This window comes from Echiichthys vipera, assembly GCF_963691815.1.
Source record: "Echiichthys vipera genome assembly, chromosome: 22".
NCBI lineage: Eukaryota > Metazoa > Chordata > Actinopteri > Perciformes > Trachinidae > Echiichthys > Echiichthys vipera.
The window spans coordinates 15,617,950-15,638,179 of record NC_139847.1 but is presented as its reverse complement, the minus strand read 5'-3'; the positions used below and the strand labels follow the sequence as shown (position 1 = coordinate 15,638,179).

The 20,230-nt window shown below is 44.6% G+C and overlaps 1 protein-coding gene across 2 annotated transcripts in view; it reads left to right on the top strand.

Annotated features, from left to right (window-relative positions):
* The window catches only part of kdm6ba (lysine (K)-specific demethylase 6B, a), a 107,875-nt gene that overhangs the window by 41,250 nt on the left and 46,395 nt on the right, over positions 1-20,230 (top strand). The window contains exon 3 of one of the 2 annotated variants that reach the window (XM_083936976.1): positions 378-438. The gene's annotated coding sequence lies outside the window, so the exon portion shown is untranslated. Of the gene's footprint in view, positions 1-377; positions 439-15,257; positions 15,608-20,230 lie in introns of those variants that run through there. The other variant, XM_083936975.1, reaches the window with a different exon arrangement.

The window sequence follows — 20,230 nt, the reverse complement described above, 5'->3', positions numbered from 1 at the left end:
ATTTATCCTCGGGTTGTTTTTGTTTTGAGAATTGTTTTAGAATGAAAACAAAGTAGTATGGATGTATCCTGATGCCCTTGTGGTTGAATAGGAGAAAGTCTGTGCAGTCAGTTTCCAAGTCCTTTTCAGGAAAGTCTTCACAAAAGAGTGGAGGCTGTTATTGCAGCAGAATCATGCCCATGATTTTGTAAATCTCATATGGGTGTAATGTTCACTGCACTGAATGTGCAAGTCTGAACAACGGGATGTGATACAATACATGTGTGTGAATTTTACTAAAGCATAGCTTTACTGACTACATATATTCGCCAATATTACTGATAAATGCTGTGTGAACGTGTATCATTCCTCATATCTGTAATATGCTTGCTTTTCAGGCACTATCTGGCTCTACCAGTTCCAGTCAGCACACACCCAGAGTGTGCTCAGCAGTGGCAGGTAAGAGTAAGAGGAACAAGCGCGTGTGTGTGTGTGTGTGTGTGTGTGTGTGTGTGTGTGTGTGTGTGTGTGTGTGTGTGTGTGTGTGTGTGTGTGTGTGTGTGTGTGTGTGTGTGTGTGTGTGTGTGTGTGTGTGTGTGTGTGTGTGTGTGTGTGTGTGTGTGTGTGTGTGTGTGTACCCTAATAGATTATCGATGCACTGCTGGGTTGGTTGGCTACAGCAGACAGTGGAAATGGGCCTGGACTCCCCTGAGGAAACAAGATATCTCCAATACACAAACACACAGCTAACACACACATACAGTAGTCACGAACACAGGCAGAATTTGACTTCATAGAAAAAAGGACTTTAACGCGTATTTTGCACACTCACACTTACATCCAATTAGACACAGCGCACACCTGCTGGGTCTTTAGAGGTAGCCGAGCTCCATTCTGTCTGTATCTGAAGATGAAAGGAGGAGAAGAGGAGTGAAGAGACGGGCAGGAGGGAGAAGAGGAGGAGGAAAGAGGGAGACAGGCACTGAGGTAGAGGACAAAGAAAGAGAGCAGATAAAGAGGAAGAGGAGGAGCGCGGATGAAGAGTGATAGCCAACTCTGCACGCTCCCACCTCTCCTGCCTTCTTCTCTCCCTCTCTCCTTTGTGAACAGATGGGTGGAGGTATCAGATAATGATGAAAGCCAAAACGGGGGGAGTAAAAAAACACGTACACACCGGCAGTCACACATGGCTGCACACACACGCATTCACTTTACTAGACTGATGCAATATTTTAAGTTCCTCGTTGCTCTCTGTCTCCTCATTCGCCCGCACTGTCATATTTACACATGACATGATCACACTGTGTTTGTGTCTCGTGTGTGTAGAGTGATCATGAGTTAGTCAGGTCAGACGGGTTCTTCAATCTCGTTCCCACAGTGAAGGCACTGCAAACACACACATACACACACACAGCGCAAAAGATCTGAATTGACACCCAGTGATGTTGATGTTTTCCCTGGACAGAGAGATGGGCGAGGTAGGTAGGGAGGAGAGGGAGGGAGAGGCTCAAAGCAGATGATGAATCAGATGAACGGTGGGAAGAAAAAGATAAAGAGGGTTGAAGTAAAAAAAAAAGGAGGATGAGAGGGAGAGAAAAAAAGAAGGCATCAAACTTGCGAGCCATGCGGGTCTTTGCAGGGGGGGAGAAGGGCAAACTGAGGTGCGGTGGAGAATTCAGATGTTTCGGCATCAGTGGGTTCAAGCTGCAATCTGTGCCGAATCCATCGCACATCACAACACGCACTCCGGCTCGTGCTCGCAACTGATGAAGTTCACATCATGCTGGGCTATGCTGCACCAGCGACGGCTCTGCGTTGGCAACTTCAAATACCACGGAAAAAAAGGTTACAGTTTGGCATTTAGGAACCTCACCACCTTGATCCATTGTAAACTGCACACAGTACACTCACTTACACCAAACTACACCTGATCGCTCCAGGCCTGTTACAGAGGTGTCAGATGGATGTTTGTTCGAGAAAAGAAACTTTTGCCAGGGAGGAAGATGTTGCTTTTTATGACAGAATGTATAGTTGTGGATAATGTTGCCCTTAGGATAAAAATGTAGATAATGTATTCGGGATGAAGATTTGAGTAAGCTACATTAGCATTTGGATGTTTTCATGGGACAATATAGAGCCTACGATTCAGCTGGGAAAAGCTCAGCTACATTTTTAATCTAATTCTAATTCAATAATCTTTTGCATGGTGATTTCTTACCTGTGAAGGCAGAATTTCTTGAGGGCAAATGGGATGAAACTGCCTCAGTGTTAGCTCTGTTTTGTACAACTAAAAAAAGCACTTGTAATGTGGCAACATCTTTGTCAAAGTAATGTTGCATTTAGTAGAAGACTGTTGCAGTTTGACCTAAGACATAAGACCTGCAGACTGGAAGGTGACACTGTCAGTCATCATCTTAAACCCGCCTCCCATGAAATAAATGGTTGTGATTGGTCCACCCACAGCCAGGTTGTCTAGAAATCTGTCTGTATGGGAGAGGGGGCTGACCTATCTGCAGGAACAAATGAGTTTGCCAGATTTGTCTGGTTTCCAGGCTAGCAAGAAGTTGAATGGAGGATGATGTGCTCAGTCTGACCTACCACAGATTGCAGGTGTGCGCTTGCGCGTGTGTAGTGCGCCTCTGTGAGTCTATATGTTGTCAGCTTTCTGCCCTTCACGGTGGTCAAATGTACTGCCAGCATGGACTCTGTGTTCCCAGGCCAACAAGTGTAGCTATTCAAGTTTTTTTCTGGCCAGACTGCCGTCTCTCTCTCTCCAACCTAGCTATGTTTACATCGAGCTGTCAAGTGAATTTTATGCAAACTTTTACAATGTTGCAAAAATGCAAATGAGGTGTTTTCCATCAGTTTAAAGTGAATAAAAATAGGCTTCCTGAATGTCAAAATATCCACTAGAAAGCCTGAAAAAAAAGTCTGATCAGCGTTTTTGTTGTATTTCTTGGACATGACATCTTAACGTCTTTCAGAACCTCCGACCCGTCCCTTTACTTTACTGACTTGACTTTACTGCAATAACACTGCAATAGTTAGCTTTTGAAACACACATATGTACATGCTTTCTTGCTGAGAGATAGATAAGAAGATCATCAATACCTCTCTCAGATATGTCCAGTAAATATTAGGCTACAGCCAGCAGCTTTATACCTTAGGCTACACCCATACAACTAAATCTACGCCTGGCTTCCCCACTACTATGGGTCTCCAATCCCCCTAAAAAATTATCCTTGGAAATGCTTTGGAAACTCTGCTGAGCCTGTTTTAGTTTGAAAACACTTGGGGTGGAGTTTTAGTCTAGATGGGCAGAAAAGGAGACCTTTGGAAACCATGATGCAGACACCCCCATCAGTAAGTCTTTTTAGTTAGGTAGGATGACATACCTTTTGTGATTGTGTGGGTGCTTCTTTACCTTTGCCATGGCTTCCTCCAGTGACAGATAATATGTTGCAGTATCTATGTTTTCCGTCGCTATTACCACCTCATACTCAAGTGTTACTTTCATCAACAGTTCCATCTCAACGTCGGTCCAAGCGAATAAATCTCTGGTCTTGCTTTTCATCATTGTTGTCCAAGTATGTTCTGTTTTTTCAACTTGTACACCCATCCCAACAAAGTAGTTTGGATGTAGCCTTAGCTTAGTATAAAGATTGCTTTGAAGAAAGCCAAAGACATCTGAGGACCATGGGGAATAAAAAGGAAATAACTTGCTATATAACGCCCTGTAAAACCACAACTTGTCATTTTTACACTTTGGCAAATAAGCATATTTCACAAAATGGGAAACTATTCCTTATTAAGTCTCAAAATATATTTTTTTATTCATGGAGCTACAATATTTACGTGCTTTTTAACAGAGAAGGATGTTGTGGGTAAGGACAGGTTCCAATTTCCAATGCAGGAATCAAAAAAAACAATGTTACACTCCATTTTTGTAGTGCAGTATAAAGTCCATCCATCCATCTTCAACCGCTTGTCCCTATCGGGGTTGCGGGGGGGCTGGAGCCGATCCCAGCTGACATCGGGTGTGAGGCGGGGTACACCATGGACAGGACGCCAGTCTATCACAGGACACATAGAGACAAACAGAGACAGACAACCACTCACACCTACGGGCAATTTAGAGTCATCAATCAAACTAACCCCTAACCTAACCTCTTTGGACTGTGGGAGGAAGCCGGAGAAAACCCACGCAGACACGGGGAGAGCATGCAAACTCCACACATATGGGCCCCAGCCGGGATTCAAAGCAGGAACCCTCTCGCTATGGGGCGACAGTGCTAACCACCACAGCACCGTTCACTTACTTGGAAATTCAAACAAGCATGTTCAGATCTTGTTCACACAGATTAGCCTGGGTTAATTTATTACTGACTGAAACATGCTTCAAGTCAGCGTGTAGGTTTTCGCAGGAATTGTTCAAATATCGGCATCACCAGTGACCTCTGTAATTCCGACAGATCAACCCCTCTTTTCTTCTGCTCTCTGTGGAGTGAGACTTGCGGTGGTGCGGAATCAACAGCAGAAGGTGGGGAGGAGAGACGAGAGGGTATGATATTTGATGAAGGAAGAGAAAGAGGGGGAGGGAGGGTGTTGGGAGAGACAGTGCCTAAACCAGTGTTAATTGAACACAGCTGTACCTCGTTAAACATTAATTGGCAATTAATCAGCTCACACACCCCAAGTTGAATATATCTTGAATATGTCTTTTAAAAGAGAGAGAGAGAGAGAGAGAGAGAGAGAGTGGTGGAGAATAAAGTAAATTATTCACAGTAGCACAAGGAAAGCCTGTTCTCGCTCGGCCTCCCTCTCTCCCTTTTCTCTCCTCCATCTCTTTCTCTCCCTCTCTGTGCTCCATTCAGCCCATTAATCTAGTTTTCTGCCTTTATCTCCGCTTCCTTCCCTTCATCTGTGTGCAGTTCATCCAGAGATGGAGAGAGAAGGAGTGAAAGAGAGATGTCACAACAAGGAGGAAGTGCCAGAGGGGAAAGGAGGGATGGAGGAGATAGGAGAGGCCCTGATGCTCCTCCATGAAGGGTATCATCAGGAGCAGAAAATACTCTTAACATGTAAAATGGTGTATATCCGCTCAAGGTTTTCACAAGACCTGGGGACACATTTCATCTTTCCTTGAAAGCATTCATGGTTTTGCACTTGGCTGTGTATATGAAAGTGACAGCTACAGTTGTGTAAAATAGAGAGCCTAACCTCATGACACATAACTGTGTGAAATATGCATGGCGGTATATCAGTTTCTATTCTTTTTTTAATATACTTTCTTACTGTAGATTTGTATTTGTGGAACGTAAATGTACAGGAGAAATGAACAGACAGGTCACCCTAGGTTACACACTACAGTTCACATGGTGACAGTCCTGTCTCTGAGTCACAGGCTACATTACAAATAGTTTCAGGTGGAAAGAAAGGGCATAGAGGGACAGCATTGACAGGGCACAGTGGAGATCATCTCAAGTCCATAGAATTCAATCTCGTCCCGACAGGAGGTTAAATTATCATTGCCAAGCGGTATTTATCTAACGACTATAATGTCTCAATGTACATTCGTTGAGCGAAAAAAAAAAAGGAAATAATTATGAATGTGATAATACAGATGGACCACAAACATGGGGTGAAGGGAAGGCGAGTAAGTTGTTATTATTTATATCATAGTTCTTGTGTAGTGATCGTTTTGACAACTTCTTTCAACCTATGTCAATACAGATAAGTCACAGGAATGAAATTAGGAAGTTAATATAAATGGGATAAAAACCCAATATACCAATATCTATTAGTGATACACCGATACATTGGCCGGCCGATATTATCAGCCGATATTTGCGTTCTTTAGGTGTATTGGCATCGGCCGATGCAGGCTGCTGCGTTTTCCACAGGCAGCTCCATGTTGCTGGAGACACCTTTTTTAAGTTCAATAAAGGTTTTTTTTTTTTTTAATTGAGACTGGTAACATTTTAAGTACCTCGGGATCATGTTCATGAGTGAGGGGAAGATGGAGCGTGAGTTTGGCCGGAGAATCGGAGCAGCGGGGCTGGTGTTGCAGTCGCTCTACCGCACCGTTGTGAGGAAAAGAGAGCTGAGCCGGAAGGCAAAGCTCTCGATCTACCGGTCAATCTTCGTTCCTACCCTCACCTATGGTCATGAAAGTTGGGTCATGACCGAAAGAACGAGGTCGCGGGTACAAGCGGCCGAAATGGGTTTTCTCAGGAGGGTGGCTGGAGTCTCCCTTAGAGAGAGGGTGAGAAGTTCAGCCATCCGTGAGGAACGCGGAGTAGAGCCGCTGCTCCTTTGCGTTGAAAGGAGCCAGTTGAGGTGGTTCAGGATCATCTAGTAAGGATGCCCCCTGGGCGCCTCCCTAGGGAGTTGTTCCAGGCACGTCCAGCTGGGAGGAGGCCTCGGGGAAGACCCAGGACTAGGTGGAGAGATTATATCTCCACACTGGCCTGGGAACGCCTCGGGATCCCCCAGTTAGAGCTGGTTAATGTGGCCCGGAAAAGGGAAGTTTGGGGTCCCCTGCTAAAGCTGCTGCCCCGCGACCCGACCCTGGATAAGCGGATGAAGATGAGATGAGATGAGATGAACATTTGTTATCATCATTGTGTAATTTTTAGGATGTAAATTAAGGGAGAAGAAGTAGTATCGGCTCCAAATATCGGCTCAAGAAAATCAGCAGTCCGTATGAGTCATCAGCTAAGGCGGATGGATAAAAGAAAACGTTATCGGCGTCGGCCCTAAAAAAATCCATATCGGTCTATCCCTAATATCTATGGTAAACTAGATCTATGGTTTTTCATATTTGCAGCTACACCATATTAGCTGCAACAATTGCTGTTAATCTTCAATAGGCAGCAAAAAATATATTATTGTTCACCGTGAAGAACACCAGACAACTGCATCCCGTCTTACTAATGGTTATAGCTTTTATTGAAGAACTCGGGGCTAAATAAAAGAGCCAACACAAGTGTCAAAAACTGCAGTTCCTTGAACGGCCACTAGAAGCTGGCTCCAAAAGCAAGCCAATCTGTAAAATGGTAAACCCCGATGTAAACGTGCCCAACTTTACAGCAGAAGTTTTTTTATGGACTCGTACGCTGGCTTTGTAGACCGCGTCATAAAAATCGTACCTCGAGACAGGAGTGTCCACAAACCTTTGGCCATATACTGTATCAGGGATTCCTTTCATGCCTCTTTGCTCATTTTTGGATTATTGGCTCTTAATCAACATAACAATTAATAACCCCAAGCTAACTCTATATAACAGTGCACAACACCATGCGCACAGTATGTGACACAAGCAGTTTGTAACACTTCTAATTGTACATTTACAGTTCTGTACCACAGAACAGCATGGTTTGTATATTCTGTGTACTCCTGACAGCAGAATAAGCCACTCTAAACCTTTAATGAGGCCCAGTCATGCATTAACTACAGTGAAACCGCCAGAATCTTCAAAAACACGGTCAAAGAAGTTTTTGGTCAAATGATAGAAAACTTCAGATTCCGCCAGCTAGTGTGGATGTGCTTTCAGCTGCTGAAGTTTATATCCAGCATATGTGGCCACAGGCACTTTGTGTTCCTGTGTTTGAAGACATACTGTGTGTGAAGTAAACCCAGTCTATCCTGCATATCCAGTGTGTTAGGCTGTTCTGCCCAGTGCTGCTGACTCTTATATAACAGTACTGACAGCAACATGGGTGACCTGCAGTGCACTCACTGACACACATTCTTTGTCTCCCGCCTTCTCTCGATCTGTCACTATGTCTTCATCTCCGCTCGCACTTGTTTCCTCTCCCCCCGAAATCGCAGCTATTTCCATCTCTCTTAATTAAACGCTGTCTTAACCGCTTTGTTTCCTTCTGTCCCTTTTCGTTATCCGTGGCTGCTTCCTCTCTCTTTGCTCTCTTTTATCGGTGTAACTTTGGCTGCATCCCAAAATTCCCAGCTATTACTCAACCTCTCTTCGTTTCTACCTCTTTTTCCCTGTCCTCTCTATCAGTCCTCATCTATCTGCCCTCACCTTCTAAGTCTCTCTTTCTCTCCCTCTCTCTCCTTCTGGGCTGCAGCTCAAATATTACAAATGCTATTGCATACTGGCTAGGGGCCAAATCAGCAAGGCGATAAATCAATACAGCGAGAGAATTATGTAACATGCCACCATATTGACTGGTCTTCTCTCCTCCTCCTCCCTCCTTACCTCATTGGGTGGTTTCCTTCTCCGCTCCTAGCTCTCTGTCATTAACTCACCTTGTTTTCTGTGCCCTCATTTAACCAGATATATTGTCAAAGTCCTATTGATAGCTTCAGGTTTCATTTTGGGGTGAAATCATGTTATTTACACTTATTCATACAGAGTACAACTGCTGTCATTAAACAATAAGCACCTGCTCAAAGTGATAGGACACTAATTGCCCAATAATAAGAAAACATTTTAAGCTACTTTCACACAGCAAGTTCAACGCGGGAATGTTGCGACGCTATGCTGGCTGGGCTTTCTGCAATGAAAGGTACAAACGTGGGATGGGGTGACAGATTTGTTTCCGCTGGTGAGCGGGCAGTAGAGATTGTCCTAGAGCCGAATCAATGTCTTTATCAAGCACAGCCGGCAAGGCAGGACTTCACGCACTAGATGCTGATGCTGTTGTGTTACGTCCAGAATGCTTCCATGCTCTCTAAACTCACACACTGGGGCAGCGTTATGGCGCTGGTATTTGGTTCGGTGTGAAAAAGCAAAACAACTTATCTTCTTTACAGCAGTGTTGTGGAATCTCTGTGAAAGAGGCTTCACTGTAAATGTGATCATATGTAGTAAGACGTTCAACCTGAAAGTGGTTTGAGTTATTACAAATGAAAATCGCAAGTTTGATTAAACTTTAATATTTCTCATTTTAGTTGAGAAGGACATTAGCAAACCCGAATGTAACATGAAGAAACACAAACTATTGGCTGGTGTTTATGCTCTAGTGGTACAGTTATACTATGTAGACTACTTAGTAATCTGCAAGGTGGTAAATGTAAGCCTCACCCGGAACAAAGAAGTGAAGAAACAGTTTCTAGATTTGAATCTAAACTTTGACCTTTTTGTGTGCAGGTTCTCCTTGTTTCTGTTAGGGACATAGTCCTTGACTGAGGCACTGGCTTCAGGCTGGAGCTGGTCCCAGTGGGGGGAGAGCTTACTGCCTGAGGGGGGGTGGGGGGTGCTACAGAGGAGTTGAGCTAGGTGTATGCACACTGTATCTCCAGCAAGAGGGTGCATGAGCCAAACATTACATCATTACATATTTTGCGTAAAGCGTGAATGCTCTGCAAGTTATCGCCATGCTTGGTCGTGCACCTCTAAATGTTTTAACTAGGCGCCCACTGCAGGTGCAGGGTGTTTCAGACCTAAATGAAATGGAAAATAATTAATACATTTTGACTTTTGATATGTCAGTATTTAAATGCCATAAAGACAAACATACACAGGCATGAATATTTGATATGAGATATGAGTTCCCAGTTTATTCCTCCACTGCGTTGAGGAGCTGCATGTTTGGTCAATGGCGTTCATCTTGTAACTTGTTGACTTCTTGCTCCCTTACGGAATGTGTTCTTTGTATGCCTTGTATCCCTGATGTTTCGGACAATATTGCGATGAACAGCACGTTGAGCATAAGCGCTTTTGTGCATGCTCGTAGCTTGCACGCCATCTGTGGAGGCCTGCACCACGGTGTCTCGTGAGTATAATCAAGGCTTTATGTTGGGTTCAATTGTGAGGACAAATACTGCGTTAATGTCAAAACTTGGTAAATTAGATGTTTTGCTTCTGTGTCAAAACAATAGTGGCAGATTTTCTCATCTCTTAACATCATGCACCAGTGCAGATATTAACCCGATTGAATGGTTTAATCAAATTAAGAATGTAAACTTTGTCTGTTGGTTCATTGTTAGACTTTCTTGTCGGATGCTGGCCAAGCTCCGGTGATCTCCTTCCCTGCTCAACCAGTGAGTAGTTCTGATGTTTGATGTACCCGTTGTGTAGTTGTTGAAGGGTTCAGCTTATAACAAAAAACATTATAGAAGTGTCTTTAGTTTTTTTTAGTTTATTAGTTTATTTTACACACACACTGTGTGGACGTACCCTAAGACAATTCAAACATTTAAAAAAGATAGAATGCAATACAATGGGTGATATTTACAACAGTACATCACAAGGAAACTACATCATAAAATATATATACAACACCATACTTTGCGTGTGAGGAAACTGTTTGTGTCACACAAAGGTTTAGATCAATGATCACATGAATGGTTTCCCTTCAGCCATGTGTTAAGTGTTGTTTTAAAGGACCTGAAGCTTGTGCATTCCTTAGTTTTTTATCAAGAATTTTCACAGATTCTTTGTAAAGAGAGTATAATAATTTTACTGTAGTCATGCCTGTCTAGCACCAGCTTGTGACACGGTAAGATAAATGTGAACAGGTCACCGGGTGCATGAAGAGCTTAGCAGCAGCTAGAGGCAGTTGATGTCTAATATGTCTGAAATTCATCAGAGTAGCTCTGACACTTCTGGAGACTTTTTTTTTTTTTTACACGTTTTTTAAAGTTCAAGTTAGAATCAATAATTATGCCCAGATACTCAACAATATTTATAAGCTCTCCTTCAACCAAGATGTTAGGTTTATGCAAGCTTTGCTTTGCTTTGCTAATGAATAACACAATTGTGCCACAAGCATGTGATATAAGTGAACAATCGGTTTTACTTCTGTAGAGCATATAAAGTTCAATGACACTGTGTATCTGATCTTTTCCTTCTGAATGTTGATTGAACGTTGATATAAACTGGTAAAAAAAATGGACAAAGACACTGAGCATTAGATGGAGATTGTGTTTTATCACTGAGTCGGCACACCAGATGGAAACTAATGACACTGCAGCTTTAATAACAGGTTGGAAAATGTATCTATTAAACATTAGTGCTAATTCAAACTGTGTGCAAAGTTCAAGGATCTTCTGACTCAACCGTACGGGCTAAAACTAATTCAAAGTGGTTATCAGCTGTGATAACTTTCCATTGCAGCTGTTCTCTGATGAAAGGTCCTCACTTCAAACGGGCAGCTTTAGAATATGCATGCTGTACAACAGGAACCGAAATTAAATTAACTTCTTCGGGAGGGCAGATACGTTCAACAACTGGCACAAACTCAGCTGCTCATTTTATGGAAACCGCTCAGTTTTTGCCTTCTGCGTTTTTGTTTCAGTATTCTGTTACCATTCCATTCTAGTCTGAAGTCCTGGTGCCCTGGCTTCTTTGTGGAGTGTGTGTGTGTGTCTGTGTCTGTGTCTGTGTGTGTGTGTGTGTGTGTGTGTTTGTGTGTGGAAGGAGGGGGTGGGGGGGGCGGTCTATAGGAGTCAGTGAGTGCAGTTATACTTCCTATATTTCCTCCAGCCTATGCCCTGGTCAGAGAGTGCAGTGCTGTATTTTCCATACCGTCACCCCTTACCGCCCTCTCTCTCTCTCCCGGCTTTCCAACTTTTTTCTCTGCTCTGGAATTCCATCTTCCTGCACGTGGACAGCACTCAAGAGGGCACGCTGTGTATGTGTGTGTGTGTGTGCGTGTGTGTGTGTTTGTGCACGCCTGTGAGTGTGCGTGTCTGAACCTGAGCTTTAGGAAACATCTCCGAATGAAGTGTGAGAGAGCAATATAACAACAAGTGGACACTACTTGATCCACTGGCCCAGCCTGAAAGCTCTGTAAAGCTCAAACTGTTTCTGTGTTCACTGCAAACGCAGTACATTTAGTAAAGGGCAATCAAATGGTTTTTCTGTTAGAAAACGTTTTATTAGACTTTCGAAATGCCGTCTGGATTATTTGGGTTGTTTGTTCATCCATCAGACTTTTCAGTTGCACATTAAGTAATATCGATCTGGAAAGCTTTTCCTTGGTTCAACAAATGTCAAGTGATTTCCTCCAGGGAACAAACAAGAAATTACATACTGATAAAACAGTGGAAGAAAGGGAAAAAATCCATAATACAATGCAAAAAGAACTTTCCCCAAGACAACAACTTGCATCCTACTGTTGCAGTTCTGGCTATCGCTCTTATTGGTAATAAACAGAGGTGCAATAAAGCAGGAAACATGGACCATGAGCAACAAGAGAAAATGATGGCAGATGGTTAAATGATTACCCAAATTTGGTGTTGTAAACATCCATTTAATAGTGGGGAATTGATAAGATTTTATTGATAACAATGTCGGTATGCAGTAGATTCTGCTTATCCGTCCGATTCTTTATTGATTCCCTAATTGGCTCCTGATGAATTTTCTGTTCGTGTTTTTAAAGAAGAAATCTGCTAAGCCTGCCTGTGTGGCCCTAATGTTGTTATGACAATATGCTTCAGTCTGTCCTAGTCTTCGCCATGACTCCCTGTTTCCAGCAGCGGAGATGTCATTGTTTTGTCTGAACTGTCAGAAAATCATGCCGGAATTGATTGCCGGAGGCAACCCATCCAGTTCCTATTCCAATTTCTAACCGCTTCTCAACTGGAACCGGTCCTCAATTTCCATAACTAGTTAACACACCAACTTCCTGGTTAGACTTTGACCTACTATACTTGCAGTAGTTGTACAGTTGCACTACTATTATTTAGCCTAGCATTGCCAGACCTCCTGACTGTGTCAATGCTGGAGAAAAGTTTTGCTGCTCCGGTTTATCATTCTGCTAAAGGAAAAAATGGACTAGCTTGTATTTCTTTCAACCATTCACAGTCATCTTAGGGTGCACTCACACTGTCCATCCGAACCGTGGCCAAGCACACTTCACGGCTAAAGTCTAGTTCGCTTGACCAGTGGGTACAACTGCACCATGCCCAGGCACGGCACGCTTGCCGGCCACGGCCCGTGTGAGAGAGGTGGGCTTTTGAAAGGCATGGATACACATGTACGGGCACGAGCATGAGCATTGTCGGAGGCCCTGATGTCTGTTTATACAGTATGTGTCTGTTATCCGCAATGGACATTTAAAAAGATGCCGCCGAATGGTTTGCGGTGGTTTGATGCGGAGGTGGAGTTTTTACTGCAGATTTGGTCAGATGAAACGTTCACAAACAGTCTGGCAAAACTAAATCTTGGAGGGGTGATGACGTAAAGGCGAGACACATTGGAGCCGCAACCCAGATCATTTCAACTAATGTGAGTACAAACAGGCCTGGGCCGCGGGGGAAGGGGGAGGGGGTGACAATTACCCTAAAGCACGGGCCACGTTACAAATGGACAGTGTGAGTGTGCCCTGAGCCTCACAGCGTGCTCACACTGTCCTTTTGGCCGCGGCCAAAACCGGTTTTTCAGCTAAAGCCTAGTACCTTTAAGCCATGTGAGTGCACCCGCTCCGCGCTCAACTGCGGCCAGCGGACCGTCCACGGCCCGCTTGAAAGAGGTGGGCTTTAGCGGAGCCGTTTGCACATGTACGAGCACGAGCGTGCACACGTGTACGAGCACGAGCCCTACGGCAGTAGCGTTATGTCCGCCTGTTCGGACATGTAAATAGAAGGACGGACCACGCGCGGACATTTAACAACAACAACAATGGTGGTGAAAGGTTCACGTTGGTGTGATGCGGAGGTGGAGTGTTTACTGCAGATTTGGTCGGATGAAAATATTCAAAAACAGACGACAAGACGCACAAAAACTCAGAGGTCTACGGAAAGATTTGTAAACAAAGCCACACACACGCGATCAATGCGTGTGATGTGTTACGGCGTGATGGCGTATGGACAGCAAGAAGCATTGGCCGGCCCTGGCAGTGTGAGTACAAACGGGGCTGGGGCGCGGGGGGGAGAGGGAGGGGGGACAAGTACCCTAAAGCCCGGGTCGTGGTCCGGGAGGACAGTGTGAGCACGCTGTCAGATGAAGCGGCAGTGTCCTTGCAAAAGAGATATAGGTAGGGGAGGAGAATGCCAATTGAAACAGGCGACCGATGGCAGGCTTCATCCCAGCAGTGTACATCCGGTTATTACTGACATTTAGAGTGCGCTCACATGTGGTTTTACCTTAGTGCTTTTGATAATCTGGCTAAACTGTTGGCATGGTTACAACCCGTCTGATCGTCTGACTGCTCGAGGATTCTCGCCCATTCCCATCCCTTTATCAGCGATAATTGATGAACAAAAGTATGAAAAAAGACCTGAGTTGTGATGAACTGGAATGATATTTTAAGGTTCATAATTGAGAAAAACAAACGTAGTTTACAAAGAGGAAAAGGCAGTTAAGCAATCATCTAATCTAATCCATCAAATTAGAAACAGAAATTAGATGGAGCAAATCCAATCAAACCACTAAACGTATGTTGACAGAAGTCAGTACACGCAGGAAAGAGTTCGGAGTCCAGATCTGATACACCAAGTCTTCCGGTGGTCTTGGTGTATCAGATCTGGATTCTGAACCAGGAAGCCATTGTTCTCATCAAGCCACATGTTAGCTGGTTTTTATTCTTATCGCTGGCTTCACACATCTGTTGGTACGAAGATGTAGGTGCAGTAAATTCACACGCGATGTAGTTTTATAACCCAGATAGAAGGTTATCTGCATCCGTATTGATTCGTTTAGTTTAGGTTTTTTTTAATCTTCAGCGTGTGTGCTGCAGGTCAAAGCACATCTCCATCAGGTTTACATCACGCTAATGAAGAAGAGAAATCGAGGTAGAGAGTGAACACAGAGGCTCCTTCTGCTCTCCAATCCCATCTGTTTGACACAGAGGTAGGGAGGGGAAGGATGAAGAGAGAGAGAGAGAGGGAGGGAGGAGAGAGGGAGGGGTGGTAGACGAATGAGAACGAGGCCAGATCAGGCTGAGGGAGGGATGGGGGGTGGAAAGGGGGGAGGTGCTGTTTAGAGAAAGGCAGGGAGTGAAAAAAAAAAAAATCAGAGGGAGGCAGGCTGGGGGGTTGGGCTCCGAGCCTGTGCATGTGTATGTGAGCAAAGAAAGCAGCAGCAAGCGAATGTGTGTTGTGTATGTCTGTGTGTGTGTTTGTGCGCGTGTGTGCGCTCGCTCTGTTCCTTTCCTTTCTTTGTTTGACTACTGAGTGGGAAAAAAAGCGAGACAGAATATAGAGAGATAGAGAGAGAGAGGGTGAGGAAGAGAAACACAGACAGGAGAAGAAGAGGATCTAAAACGAGAGTCACTTTTATTTTCTAGAGAGGGAGAGGAGAAGAAAGACAAAGGATTTCTATTTTGGTCTATTTTTTTCATGTTTTTTTCCCCCCCTTGCAGACTGTAGAATAAGAAAAAATATGTATACCAACAACAACAACAGCTCTGCATGCTTTTGACAACAGTGTCATATTCGGGAGCAGTGTGTGTTTTGTGAGCTGGCTCTGTGCGTATATGTGTGTGTGCGCTGAGGAGGTGGGGGAGGCAGCCTGTGCAATTTAAAGGGAAAATACAAGGCACACACAAAGCTGGGAGAGCAGGCAGGCAGCAGGAGAGGAAAGGAAAGGAAAGGAAAGGAAAGGTAGTGGGAATCTGCTGAGCTGGCTGACCCTTTAACTAACAAACCTCTTTGGGATTTTACTCCACCGAACCGACCCTTTGCGTCTCCCTCTGAGTTCAACCTGAGCCCAGCCACGGTAAGACAAGCTTCCTATCCACAAGCTCTCAGCTGTTTCACCGCTACCGCTCTGCAGACAAAAGCAGGAGAAAGTTGCTGTGTGTGTGTGTGTGTGTGTGTGTATGTGTGTGCAGATGGAGAGGAGCTAAGCTAAAGGCTGGAGCTGGAGCTAAGGCTAAAAGGCGTGAGGAATGCAGCACAAAGGGAGCTTGTGTGCTCCAGCTGGGGCTGTGTGTATGTGTCTGTGTGTGTGTGTCTTTGTGGAAGGGCTTGAATGTTTATGTCACGGGGCTTCCCAAACTTTTGCATGTGAAAGATGCCCCAAAATAGACAAGCACTGGACCACAGAGCCCCTTTTTGGTCAAAGATGGGTCCTGTCCTGGTTGGTTGTGTACTGAAGGTGGATCAGACATTATACAGTGTCTGCGAGGGCTTTACATGAAAGGAAAGTGTTCCGAAATGAAGGGTACTGTCATTTACTGGGAAACAAAAGGAAGGTCCCATCATGTTAGTTTAAAAACCAGTGGTTCATGTCAGAGCCGGGGCCATTTAAATACCCCTGACGGCTCCGCAGCCAGCTGGCTCACCGGCGCGGAAAACAAAACACAAAAGTAGTTCATTTCTACTTCTCTATCTCTTTGTCTCCTTTTTCACACCCTTTCCACTCCATCACCCTCTTCTACCATGTCTTTTCTCTCTTTCATCCTCGCTCCTCGCTGATTTAAATGCCAGTTTGCACAAAAGGTCCCTTTTTTTCCTCCTCCTCTCCCCCTTTCTCTCTCCCATTTTCATTTTTCCACCAGTATCTCTCCTCTCTTTATCTCTCTATCGTAAAGTAGACAGGTGAACGCATTGAACACGGGTCTTGTGACTTTGCTGCCTAAGCATTAATCAGTGAATGCCTTTCTCTTCTGCACACACACACACACACACACACACACACACACACACACAGATGCCGGCTCCCATTAGCTTCTTACACATAGTTAAACACACACAGCTCAGCACTACAAATTGTGTGTTGTTCCCGTCCAGTGTGTTGTGGTCTGGGGGTCTTGTCAGTAGTCTGGTCTGCGGTCAGCACCCGTTTTGTAAATGTGTGTGTGTGTGCGTGTGTGTGCATGCTCCTCCCTAGGTGTGAGAAATACAACACTTGTGCTGGCGTCTGCCTGGAGCTAATATTGGTGTGTGTGTGTGTGTGTGTGTGTGTGTGTGTGTGTGTGTGTGTGTGTGTGTGTGTGTGTGTGTGTGTGTGTGTGTGTGTGTGTGTGTGTGTGTGTGTGTGTGTGTGTGTGTGTGTGTGTGTGTGTGTGTGTGTGTGTGTGTGTGTGTGTGTGTGTGTGTGTGTCCTAATTAAATCCATGCCCCCGTGTTTAAGCCAGTACAGATATTCCTCGAATAAAAGCCTCACTAGAAAGACATCTCACACGTACTACTGTAAACTGATCCCTACAGTACTCCACCACACGCTCACGTGAGCGCCCGGCCCGCACATGCGCACACACAAACACACACTTCCACACACAAGGCAAAATCCCTGTTACTATTCCATTTGTCGCCCCCACCCTTCCTGCCCTCCCTCAGGGAATTTCCTCCTTTCTGTCTTTTCATTAGTTCATTACTAGCGGAAGTAGAGCATCCTCTGTTCTCTGACATTTCTCGTTCCTTTTTTCTTCTCTTTCTTTTTTTTTATTCCTCCACCACTTCCTGTCCAACTGCGATTATCCAATATCCAATGGCGTTCCAGGCGCAGTTCAGCCAGGGTCGCCTGCTGTGGGCTGGAATACATCATCGCTGCTCTCTCACTACCTCACATAGCCTTGCCCGATTAGGATATACTGTATACAGGGCACAGCCAGCGCTAATGCTGCGCTCATCTGTTTACCGGGCTGCTGGTTCAAATACTGAATACACAGAGTGGTGTATTACAGATGGATATGATAAGGCATGACATATTGCATTATGGTACGGCAGAGTGGATAATACTAGGATGGATTACTTTTCAATAGAGTTCTGTTTGTTTGATCAAATAGAGCAACTTGTGTACGGTACAGCGAACAGACAGGCAAATGGACATATTAAGTGGTTGAACATAACCGATTCTGAAAGGACTTTTATTGTGTAATAGAAGGGAGAATCATATTCTGTAATGAGAAGTTGTTTGATAAGTTGAACAACATATGACAGACTAGAACATTATATGGTATATTAGAATTTGATTAATAGTATATAGTTTTTTAGAGCTGCAAAGATTTATATTTTTATTTCTGTCATGCCAAACATTTAATATATATTGCTGCATCCCATGTGGGGCATATGAATACATTAATATACTGTATATATGTCTATAAGTACTAAAACATAAAGTTAATCTTGATAATGGGTGTTTTCTCTTTCTTTCTTCTCAGTAAAGAGTACAAAACAACATAGAAAACCACGATGTAGATGTTTTTAGCTTGACGGACAGTAACATATGATAGTGTCTAAAATGTGACGGGACAGATTTTCATTTTGGCTACAGTTTTGCATCGTCATTAGTTGGGGGGAGGGGGTTTGGAGGTGTGTGTGTGTGTGTGTGTGTGTGTGTGTGTGTGTGTGTGTGTGTGTGTGTGTGTGTGTGTGTGTGTGTGTGTGTGTGTGTGTGTGTGTGTGTGTGTGTGTGTGTGTGTGTGTGTGTGTGTTTGTGTGTGCGCTTTGCTGATGCAGATAAAATATGGGGATTTGGCCCATGATAACAGTTGATTCTGGAGCTGTCTGTGTAGCAATAAGCCATTTCCTGCACTGAGAGCCATTAGGACGCCACCCAACCCCCCCAACACCCTCCTTGGTCTGTCACCCACCATGCTCCTGTGTTCCTCTGCAGATGTGCACGTACACACAAACACACATAGAGGGGAGGTTGGGGGGTTGTGATTGAATTTGAGTGTGCATGTGTGCTGCTCTCCTCTCTACCCCTCCTCAGCCCCGGGGCAGCCCCCCCCCCCCCAAACTCACACACACACTCTCCCCCACGGCTGAAGGGGGGAGATTGTGCATTCATTGGAATGGAGGCTGAGATGGCAGGGGGGAGGAGGAGGAGGAGGAGGAGGAGGGTGAGGGTGATTGAGTGTGCTGCCTGGAGAAGAAAAAGGGAGACAGAAAGAAGAGAGAAAAGAGGAGAGGAGAGGGGGAGGGGTGGGTCGCCTTGTGTTTAAAACAGGGGGGGTAGAAGGAGAGGAGAGGAGCAGACAGGCAGGAGAGAGGTGAGGGGAGGCTGGATGGCGCCGTGGCTGGGTTGTGTCTGCGGAGAGAGGGGCTGGAGCTAATAACAGCTTGTGTTTAAGGAATAATTAGTAATGTAAATAAATGTGTGTTTGTAACTCTGACTGTCAGAGTGGTATAAACAGGGCACTATGACATTATGCGTATACTGTATATCTTCTTAACTTGGCAACAAGTTGACAAGTAAGAGGTCATTGATTTTATGTTTATATGTTTATTATTTTTCCTCCTTGAAGGTGATGCTAGTTCCGACAAAGCCCACTACTCTACGCAGCACTCCCTCTGCAGCATCACGCAGATAGGTGTTAATCAGAAAATGTATAAACCTTAGCAAACCGGTTAAAAGTCGAGTGTGGCACCAGAGAGCAAAAATACCGATGGATATATATTCACATTTAAAAGGTATCAGTGTGTTTGAAACAAATAGTTGGGGTTGGCGTATATGCAGTGGGTGGTACCAGCTGGCCTTGTTTTATCACTAAAAGATTTCCGAGGTGCAATGTGGTGTATGAAATACTGTATATACATTGGTGCGAATGCTCACAACATTCAGCTGTTCAGAGCATACTTGCCTAGAATTTATGCCAATGTACAGACAGCACAGTAGCTGCGTTTTATTCTGTGGCTTAATGTTCTGAGGCGTTATCTAGGACTCCACTAGTTTCATATTCATAAGCACAGTTCGTTAAGGCACAGAGGGATAAGGCTTAGGTGGTTAATTCTATTATGCGGGGTCAAAGGGTTCAGCTAGATTAGCTTTGGCCTTGAAGCTAATATCCATCATAGAAACTAGCCTGTGTAGGTAGCTGTATATGATTAACAGAGAGTAAGACAAAGACAGAGACGTGATGAAAGGCAGACGGAGAGGCTGGTGAAGGGTCAGAGCCATGTGCTGCAGCCTCACTTCCTGGAGCTGCTCTAAGAAGATGCACAAGAGAAAAGGACTGCAGATTAGGAGATATCTTTAAGAGGGAGAGAGAAAGAAAAATACACACACACACACACACACACAGGGTCATTGGCAGAAGTAGTATGCTGAGTGTGCACACGGCGTCTTTGTGTGATGGAGACGAGCTGAGGTTTGTTGATTTAAGGTAATGGCTTCCAGTTGTCTGTCAGGAGTCACTACTACAGGGGATTGGCAGGCTGGTGGAAATCCATGACACACACACACACATGCACCTAAACGCACACAGATTGTGTGACTGTTATATGGGTCTCTTGTGTCGGACTCTGTAACAAGGAGCTTGTGACTGGCTGACACAGGTGTGTGTGTGTGTGTGTGTGTGTGATGTGCACGAGTCCTTGCATGGCTGGTTTTTAGCGCTCCTTGGCAAAGGTTCTCTTGCATAACGTGTGTGAAGGTTGTAGATTGTTAAAG